This window comes from Gossypium arboreum, chromosome 9 (genome assembly GCF_025698485.1).
Source record: "Gossypium arboreum isolate Shixiya-1 chromosome 9, ASM2569848v2, whole genome shotgun sequence".
Lineage (NCBI taxonomy): Eukaryota > Viridiplantae > Streptophyta > Magnoliopsida > Malvales > Malvaceae > Gossypium > Gossypium arboreum.
In genome coordinates this window covers 47,067,880-47,078,318 of record NC_069078.1, presented here as the reverse complement: position 1 = coordinate 47,078,318, position 10,439 = coordinate 47,067,880, and the positions used below count along the sequence as shown (strand labels likewise).

General features: G+C 33.9%; 1 long non-coding RNA gene across 1 annotated transcript; it reads left to right on the top strand.

The window, feature by feature from the left end:
• The first annotated feature begins 1,440 nt into the window (after positions 1 to 1,440).
• On the top strand, positions 1,441 to 8,324 carry LOC128280536 (uncharacterized). The gene is made up of 2 exons (XR_008270628.1): positions 1,441 to 1,507; positions 8,184 to 8,324. It is a non-coding gene; the product is annotated as an uncharacterized LOC128280536 (long non-coding RNA).
• Positions 8,325 to 10,439: the final 2,115 nt, after the last annotated feature.

Here is a 10,439-nt window from a genome sequence, read left to right as displayed (position 1 = left end):
ATAAGACACAACTCAAATATCAAATCAGCTTTTAAGAATTTACATAACATATATCACATATTTCATATATCACTTGTCATGTATCTTCATTTTCTTGCATTTCATGTAACATTCTTTCATGTCATATTTCCACATCATAAACACCATTCCATCAACTTTTCCAATATATTAAATCATAAAATATATGCAATAATAGTAAGAAATATAATTCAAACATAACATTACATTATTATTATCATACGAACTTACCTCGATCCGAAACAACAATTTACCATTTTAGTCCATAACCTTGTATTTTCCGATTTAAGCCCGAATCTCGATTTCCTTCATCTATAATATCACATTTAGCCTAATAAATAGTCACACTATTCATACGGGTCCAAAAATCATATTTTAAAAATTTTAATTTTGACCCTAAACTTTGCATATTTTCACTTTTGCCCCAAGGTTAGGAAATTAATCTTCATCCTATTTTCTTATGTTTTATGACATGTTGATCATTTTTCCTTCTATGGCAACATCAAATTATCACTCTAACATGTACTTATGACTATTATGTATTTTTCTGGAATTAAGCCCTTTTGCTCGTTTTCACTTAAAAGCAAGTAGCACAAGTTGTCTAACATAATTTAAAACCTCATATTCTATCATAAAACACAAAAATACACAAATTTCACCTATGGTTATTTTTCAAAATATGAACCCTAGGTTGAATTATTGCTAGCATAAGCTAAATCAAGTTCTGGGACTCAAAGCGTAAAATCATTAAAAGCGAGGGTAGAAACAGACTTACAATCGAGCTTGGAAGCTTGGAAACCCTAGCCATGGAGTCTCCTTGGTATACACGTCCATGGTGAAGAAGATGAGCAAAATTGGCTTTTAATTTTGTATTTTAATTCATTTACCCTAAATGACCAAAATGCCCTTACTACTAAACATTCCAAAATTCCATTCATGTCCAATATTTGTCCATAAACTTTGAAATTGGTCAAATTTCTATTTAAGACCTCCTAATTAATATTTCAAAGCAATTTCATACTAGAAATGTAATATCCTGATTTTGGGCCTAGTCGGAATAGTGGTTTCGTGACCACAAAATCCGAGATAGAAATAATTATTTTATGATTATTTTAAGGTCTATGATATGATTGCATGATTGTGTGAAAATTTCGTGAAGAAATTTTATGCATAAAGTGCTTAATTTGAAATTTGGGACTAAATTGAATAAATTGCAAAACTTGTGTTCTAGAAGTATTTTGCATAAAATTGAATTAGATTATTAATTAGAGGTCCTTAAAGAGTAATTTTACCAATTTCTAAGTCTATGGACAAAATTAGGACATGGAAGGAATTTTTGGAAAGTTTAGTAGTAAGGGCATTTTGGTCATTTAGGGTAAAATGAATTAAAATACAAAATTAAAAGCCAATTTTGCTCATCTTCAACCCCATGGCCGAATATAGCAAGGAGAAACCATGGCTAGGGTTTTTCAAGCTTCCAAGCTCGATTGTAAGTCCGTTTCTAGCCTCGCTTTTAATGATTTTTACGCTTTTGGAGTCTCTAGAGTTCGATTTAGCTTATGCTAGCAATAATTTAACCTAGGGTTTATATTTGGAAAAATACCCATAGGTGAAATTTGTGTATTTTGGTGTTTTATGATAGAATGTGAGGTTTTAAATTATGTTAGACAACTTGTGCTACTCTTGCTTTTAAGTGAAAACGAGCAAAAGGGCTTAATCCAGAAAAATACCTAATAGTCATAAGTACATGTTAGAGTGAGAATTTGATGTTGCCATAGAAGGGAAAAATGATCAGCATGTCATAAAACATAAGAAAATAGGCTGAATTTTAATTTACGAGCTTTGGGGCAAAAGTGTAAATATGCAAAAGTTTAGGGCAAATTGTAATTTTTCCAAAATATGATTTTGGGTCAATTTGAATAATGTGAGTCCTAATTAGACTATATTTTAAATGATAGAGCAAGGAAAACTGAAATTGGGCTAAAATGGGGAAAATACTGTTGTGGACTAAATGGTAAAATAGCCATTTTCGCATACGAGGTAAGTTCATATGTAAATGTTGGTAACATAGTTATTATTTTAAATGTTTTAATGTTTTTTAAATGATATGATAATTATTATGAAATATTATACTTGTGATAAATGTTTGATAATATGTAATTATGTGAATTACTTGATGAGTATGAACTATCACCGAAGTATCGATTTCGATATTCCGTGGAAGATGGCAAAGATGTGAGATCGAGGAAAAAATCCCGTTTGAACCTTAGGAATAGATTAGGATACAAGTGACATGTCACTAGGATGGTTGAGCATCCGAACTCGTTGAGTTGAGTCCGAGTTCACTTATGGGCGGGTTACATGGTAGCTTGGCTACATATGTGGCACTTATGTGCAAACTTTCCATGTATCCGAATTATATTCCGATGTGTTCAACGGGTAAAGTTCTACTCAAATGGAGGAATACTCAAGATGAAAGGGACGTATTGGTAAGTGTTGTGAAATGGATACTTTGAACAGGTATGTACTTAACCCTCGGGTTGAAAACTCGATATAACAACAATATGGTAAGATGATAAATGAAAAGGTGATATGAATGTCTTGGTGATGATTATGCAAATGATGTTTTATGTTTGCTTATATGGTTATGTTACTTGCTATTTGCATGTGAGCTTACTAATCATTTATGCTTACTCCTCCTTTTCATTCCTTGTAGTGTTGACAAGCCAGCTCGAAATCGAAGCGGTCGGAGGCACGCTCACACTATCCGTATACCATCTTGGCATAATGGCTTGTATATTTTGAGTATGGCATGTATAGCATTATAATCATTTTATATGTATGGTCTTATGATATGGTTATTGAGTGGTATGGAAATAGAAATGCTTGGTAATGATTAGCCATTGGAATGGCTAATCATGATCATATTTGGTATTATGTATGTCAAATTGCTAGCTAATCCATGGAAACCATGAAATAGGTAAAATTTACCATAAAATAGATTCAGACAACAGCAGTGACGTGAGTTTGAAAAATCACTAAAAAAAGTAGAAATGGAATTAAATAATGAATAAGTTATGGAATCGAAGCTTGATGAGTCTATTTTCATATGGAATAAGCGAAACAGGTAATAGAGCTATATTTTATGAGATGTTTAAATTTTTGTGAAACAGGGCCAGAGCGATTTCTGGATCCCCTGTTCTGACTTTGGAAATTCACCATAAATTTTAGAAAGATAATTAGAAATCACTCTTTATATGTACAGATTCCTTATTGAGTCTAGTTTTATTAGAGACAAACGGCATAGTCATTGAAGGTCTGTATGGGGAGATATCTGATTCGTAATACACAGAGGTCAGAGTAGTTGAACCCTGAAATAGGGGAGACTTTAACTAATAAACTGTACTAATTGGCCCAACCAAAAATTCTAGGAAAAAATTAGTAGATATATATATGAGTCTAGTTTCAGGAAAAATTTACGGAATTGGATTTCAAGTTTCGTAACTCGAGATATGATTTTTAAAGCGACTGTGATGCAGTTAGCCAGCTTGTCTGGAAATTTTAAAATGAATTGTATGAGCTGTTTAATTAATGAATTAAGTCCGTTAACACCTCGTGTTCGACTCTGGCAACGGTATCGGGTATGGGGTGTTACATTTAGTGGTATCAGAGCAGGTTTAGTCGGTTCTCGGACTAACCTAGCATGTGTAAAAGTTTAGCTATACATGCCAGCGATCGTGATAGTGTGATGTCTTCCGACGCGTATAAGTACCGTCTTATTTAGACAGGTACTCTCCAACCGAAATGTGCCAACCATGTTCAATGTTAAGTAAAGGTATTTGAGTAAAATTATGATTATGATAAGTCTCGGTTCAGAAAAGTATGAATAAAGGTTTATGATACATATGTGATAATATGTGAGATGAAAGTTCATGTTGTGATAAATATTCATATTTGCTTAATGCTCATATGATGTAGTGTATGTGGCTTACTTGATAAGATGAACGGAATAAATAGAAAGTAGTAGAGGTATGATAAAGGTCATAATATTATGATACGAATGAAAATGTCCTTGTCTTGATTGGATGTCGAATGTTGATGAATGTTAATGATATACAAATTTTTATGAGATAAAGGATTATAATGAAATGAACTTATCTATGTTAAATTGTTGGACTGAATTGTATGATTGTAATGATATGTACATGATGATGCACGAAATGAAAGTTGTGATTGTGATGCAAATATCTATGTTTGTTTGGCCTTATATAATGCCATGAGCATGAATTAATTTAATTAAATGAATGGATAAGTAAAGCTGTCTAGAAAACATAGAATGTATGCATAAGTATATTGTCTAAATGGGACAATAGGAAAATTGGTGTAAGCCAACATGAATGAATGACATGATTTTGATGATGTTACTATGATGATGGAAGTTGTGTCATATGTGTATGTATAAGAGAGTCGAGTCAGAGGTCCTACAACCCTTCCCCCTTACCAAAGTGGTACTTATAATGGAATTTCATGAGATTTGTATTGAATAAGTTTTGGTTGAGAACCCAAAGAGTTCAAGATAGAATAATTATAAGTATGATCCGAGATTGAAAATGAGCTGATAAGTAAAGTCGAGCGAAAAGTATCGGATTGATATAAAGATTATTGGAATTATGCCTTGTCCCGATTAGAGAAGGAATTCTCTTTGGTAAATCGAATTACTCAAGTGCAAGGTCGAGAAAAGTGTAAATCGAAATTTATTCAGAATTAGCCTTTTTAGTGAATGGTTTAATATAAAATTTGTGACGCAGAACTAGTTGGGGAAATTATATTTCAAATGTGAATTATCCGAGTGTGACAGTTATGACCGGACAGATTTAGCGATCTCTTTTGAGATGTTCTATGTGTTCACCCGTTCTCGAAATATTTCTATGGCTATTGATCTTCGAAGAAATTCTTGTTATATGGGAATGTCTTCTAATTCGGTGTTGGATGAAAGCATTGGTAGTCTGACTGGTTTATAATTTATATTGCTCTATTTTATCGGTATTCTATTTCATTTAAATCGATAAGAATTGATGAGAGAATTCATATGATATTATGATTCTGTTTCTTCTACTTGATGCTTCATCGATATATATGTATGGGAAGATATATTGATCTTGTTATATTTGATTTCATGGGATTAAATGATGTTTTCTTTTGGACTTTCTTTCTTTGAAGAATTATCGAGGTATTCTGTATTTTCTCTATGAATTTGGTTTTCGATTCTCGGCATAGTATCGTATCTTGGGTTTCTTTATCCTGGATCTCTTTATTCGGATTTCTTTATTCGGGTTTCTCTATCTTGGATTTCTTTTTCTTGTTATCTTTGTTCCATAATTTGTCAATTATGACTCATGTTCAAGTCGTTCTTCACTCGTGATAATCATGTCAAATATGACTATACTTCTAATTTGATCTTGGTAATGTGGTGATTTTAGTATTGGGATTTTTCTAATTTTTGTGTAAGGATTTGACATCGAGAAAGGCATAGGTGATAAAAGCGCGAGTTTTAGTCGGTATGGTAAATTATTTATTTGAAAGATTTCATGTGACAATTATGTCGGATTATTTTCCCAAGTCGATAATAGAATTTCATTTTGTACGTATAAAAGAGTAAATAGTTTGAGCGAGAAGTGTATATTTATTAGAAAGAGTTGAATATTAGTTTAAGTCACTACTGAATGATAAGGTTTCCATCTTGTGAAAGCTAAAAAGTTTATTACATGTTGTGAGAGTTCGGATAGATGAGAATATTGGTAACAAGGCGTCGAACTAGACTAGTCTACATTGAGCAAAGACTTCGACTTTCAAGAATGTATTGTTGTATGAATTGTGATGTGTTTCAAGACAGTGAGGTAATGTGATAGTTTAGAGCATCCGATGTTACATAAAATTGGAGTTGTTAAAGGGGTTAAAGCCGAGCATTGGGATCTATCAAAATTATCCTTGTCAATGTTGATATTGGGATGGAAATGAGAAGGATTATTCTTGAGGCCATATCAGAATTATTTCTATGGCGGAAAGAGGAAAATGTGATGTATCCTATTGTTAAATGTTTGGCGAGATCTATAAATCACATCTGTATTGAATGAATTCCTACTCATCAGATTCATGGAATTTCAGGTCTCTTTGATTGTTGGATTTCTTGGAATTCTGGTCTCCATTAAATCAAGTTGAGATCCGGGTTTTATGTCATGATATCATGGGAAATTGAGAAGGGTTGAAAATTTAAGAACAGTTGAGAGTTGAGACTGTAAGCTTTTAGATCATATGAGAAATTGAAGAGATGTATTGGAGGTACAGTCTAAGTGCAAGTTCTTCGGCACCAAATATGAGATTAAAAGTGAAGACCACTTTTCTGGTAAGATTTTCGGGGACGAACAACGAAGGGGAGAGTTGTAATATCGATTTTGGGCCTAGTCGGAATAGTGGTTTCGTGACCACAAAATCCGAGATAGAAATAATTATTTTATGATTATTTTAAGGTCTATGATATGATTGCATGATTGTGTGAAAATTTCGTGAAGAAATTTTATGCATAAAGTGCTTAATTTGAAATTTGGGACTAAATTGAATAAATTGTAAAACTTGTGTTCTAGAAGTATTTTGCATAAAATTGAATTAGATTATTAATTAGAGGTCCTTAAAGAGTAATTTTACCAATTTCTAAGTCTATGGACAAAAATTAGGACATGGAAGGAATTTTTGAAAGTTTAGTAGTAAGGGCATTTTGGTCATTTAGGGTAAAATGAATTAAAATACAAAATTAAAAGCCAATTTTGCTCATCTTTAACCCCATGGCCGAATATAGCAAGGAGAAACCATGGCTAGGGTTTTCAAGCTTCCAAGCTCGATTGTAAGTCCGTTCTAGCCTCGTTTTAATGATTTTTACGTTTTTGAGTCCCTAGCTCGATTTAGCTTACGCTAGCAATAATTTAACCTAGGGTTTATATTTGGAAAAATACCCATAGGTGAAATTTGTGTATTTTAGTGTTTTATGATAGAATGTGAGGTTTTAAATTATGTTAGACAACTTGTGCTACTCGGTTTTAAGTGAAAACGAGCAAAATGGCTTAATCGGTAAAAATACCTAATAGTCATAAGTACATGTTAGAGTGAGAATTTGATGTTGCCATAGAAGGAAAAATGATCAGCATGTCATAAAACATAAGAAAATAGGCTGAATTTTAATTTACGAGCTTTGGGGCAAAAGTGTAAATATGCAAAAGTTTAGGGGCAAAATTGTAATTTTTCCAAAATATGATTTTGGGTCAATTTGAATAATGTGAGTCCTAATTAGACTATATTTTAAATGATAGAGCAAGGAAAACTGAAATTGGGTTAAATGGGGAAAATACCAAGTTGTGGGCGAAATGGTAAAATAGCCATTTTCGCATACGAGGTAAGTTCATATGTAAATGTTGGTAACATAGTTATTATTTTAAATGTTTTAATGTTTTTAAATGATATGATAATTATTACGAAATATTATACTTGTGATAATTGTTTGATAATATGTAATTATGTGAATTACTTGATGAGTATGAACTATCACCGAAGTATCGATTGCGATATTCCGTGGAAGACGGCAAAGATGTGAGATCGAGGAAAAAAGCCCGTTTGAACCTTAGGAATAGATTAGGATACAAGTGACATGTCACTAGGATGGTTGAGCATTCGAACTCGTTGAGTTGAGTCCGAGTTCACTTATGGATGCGAACGCCCGAGCTCGTTGAGTTGAGTCCGAGTTCACTTATGGGCGGGTTACATGGTAGCTTGGCTACATATGTGGCACTTATGTGCAAACTTTCCATGTATCCTAATTATATTCCGATGTGTTCAACGGGTAAAGTTCTACTCAAATGGAGGAATACTCAAGATGAAAGGGACGTATTGGTAAGTGTTGTGAAATGGATACTTTGAACAGGTATGTACTTAACCCTCGGGTTGAAAACTCGATATAACAACAATATGGTAAGATGATAAATGAAAAGGTGATATGAATGTCTTGGTGATGATTATGCAAATGATGTTTTATGTTTAATTATATGGTTATGTTACTTGCTATTTGCATGTGAGCTTACTAAGCATTATGCTTACTCCCTCCTTTTCATTCCTTGTAGTGTTGACAAGCCAGCTCGGAAATCGGAAACGGTCGGAGGCACGCTCACACTATCCGTATACCATCTTGGCATAATGGCTTGTATATTTTGAGTATGGCATGTATAGCATTATAATCATTTTATATGTATGGTCTTATGATATGGTTATTGAGTGGTATGGAAATAGAAATTCTTGGTAATGATTAGCCATTGGAATGGCTAATCATGATCATATTTGGTATTATGTATGTCAAATTGCTAGCTAATCCATGGAAACCATGAAATAGGTAAAATTTACCATAAAATAGATTCAGACAACAGCAGTGATGTGAGTTTGAAAAATCACTAAAAATAGTAGAAATGGAATTAAATAATGAATAAGTTATGGAATCGAAGCTTGATGAGTCTATTTTCATATGGAATAAGAGAAACAGGTATATGAGCTATATTTTATGAGATGTTTAAATTTTTGTGAAACAGGGCCAGAGCGATTTCTGGATCCCATGTTCTGACTTTGGAAATTCACCATAAATTTTACAAAGATAATTAGAAATCAAGCTTTATATGTAAAGATTCCTTATTGAGTCTAGTTTTATTAGAGACAAACGGCATAGTCATTGAAGGTCTGTATAGGGAGATATCTGATTTGTAATACACAGAGGTCAGAGTAGTTGAACCCTGAAACAGGGGAGACTTTAGCTAATAAACTGTACTAATTGGCCCAACCAAAAATTCTAGAAAAAAATTAGTAAATATATATATGAGTCTAGTTTCAGGAAAAATTTACGGAATTGGATTTCGAGTTTCGTAACTCGAGATATGATTTTTAAAGCGACTGTGATGCAGTTAGCCAGCTTGTCTGGAAATTTTAAAATGAATTGTATGAGCTGTTTAATTAATGAATTAAGTCCGTTAACACCTCGTGTTCGACTCTCGCAACGGTATCGGGTATGGGGTGTTACAAGAAACTTCTAGAATGCAAGTTTTACAACTTATTCAATTTAGTCCCTAACTTCAAATTAAGCACTTTATGCATAGAATTTCTTCATGAAATTTTCACCCAATCATGCAATCATATCATAGACCTCAAAATAATCATAAAATAATTATTTCTATCTCGAATTTGTGGTCACAAAACCACTATTCCGATTAGGCCCTAATTCGGGATATTACACCAACAGGTTAAAGTGGAACACTAGTTGCCTTCTGGGTTGCTTCAATTAGTTAAGATTCCACTATGGAAATGGGAAAAGGTAACTATGGACTTTGTAAGTGGGCTAGCCCTAACGCCTTCTAAGAAAGATTTAGTGTGGGTCATCGTAGATCGGTTGACCAAAACTGCTCATGTCATATCGGTTCGCACAAATTATTCACTGTAGAAATTGGCTAAGCTATATGTACCCGAGATAGTGAGACTACATGGAGTACCAATTTCCATAATTTCAAACAAAGATCCTTGCTTCACGTCTCAGTTTTGAAAGAAGTTACATGAAGCTCTGGGCACACGGTTGGACTTCAGTACTGCGTTCCATCCTCAGAAAGATGGTCAGTCCGAGAGGGTGATTCAGATACTGGAGGACATTTTAAGGAGTTGTGTAATTGACTTCCGAGAGTACTTGTCGCTAGTAAAGTTTGCTTATAATAATAGTTACCAGTCTAGCATACAGATGGGACCTTACGAAGCACTATATGGTTGTAGGTGTCGCACTCCATCATGTTGGACTGAGTTGGACGAGCCGTGTGCTCTGGGTCCTGGTTAGTATCAGATACTGAGGATAAGGTCAGATTAATTCGGGATCGTCTGAAGGCAGCATCGGATAGACAAAAGTCATATGCAAATATGAAGCGTGAAGAAATTGAGTATGCTATGGGACATTTTGTCTTTCTAAAGGTCTCGCCGTGGAAGAAGGTATTGAGATTTGGGCGTAAGGGCAAGTTGAGCCCAAGGTTTGTTGGGCCTTACTGCATATTGAGACTAGTAGGACTGATTGCTTATCAGTTAGAGTTACCTCCAGAATTAGAGCAAATTCACGATGTGTTTCATGTCTCGATGCTGAGACGCTGCTGCTCTGATCATATGTATGTGGTACCGGTTGAGGAGATTGAAGTAAGACCAGACCTGACTTTGGAGGAAGAACCAGTCCAGATTTTGGATCAAAAGGTGAAATTCTTGAGAAAGAAGTCAATCCCATTAGTAAAAGTTCTTTGGCGGAATCACAGTTCTGAGAAGGTTACGCGGGAACCTGAGGAGGCGATGTGACAACAATACCCTCACCT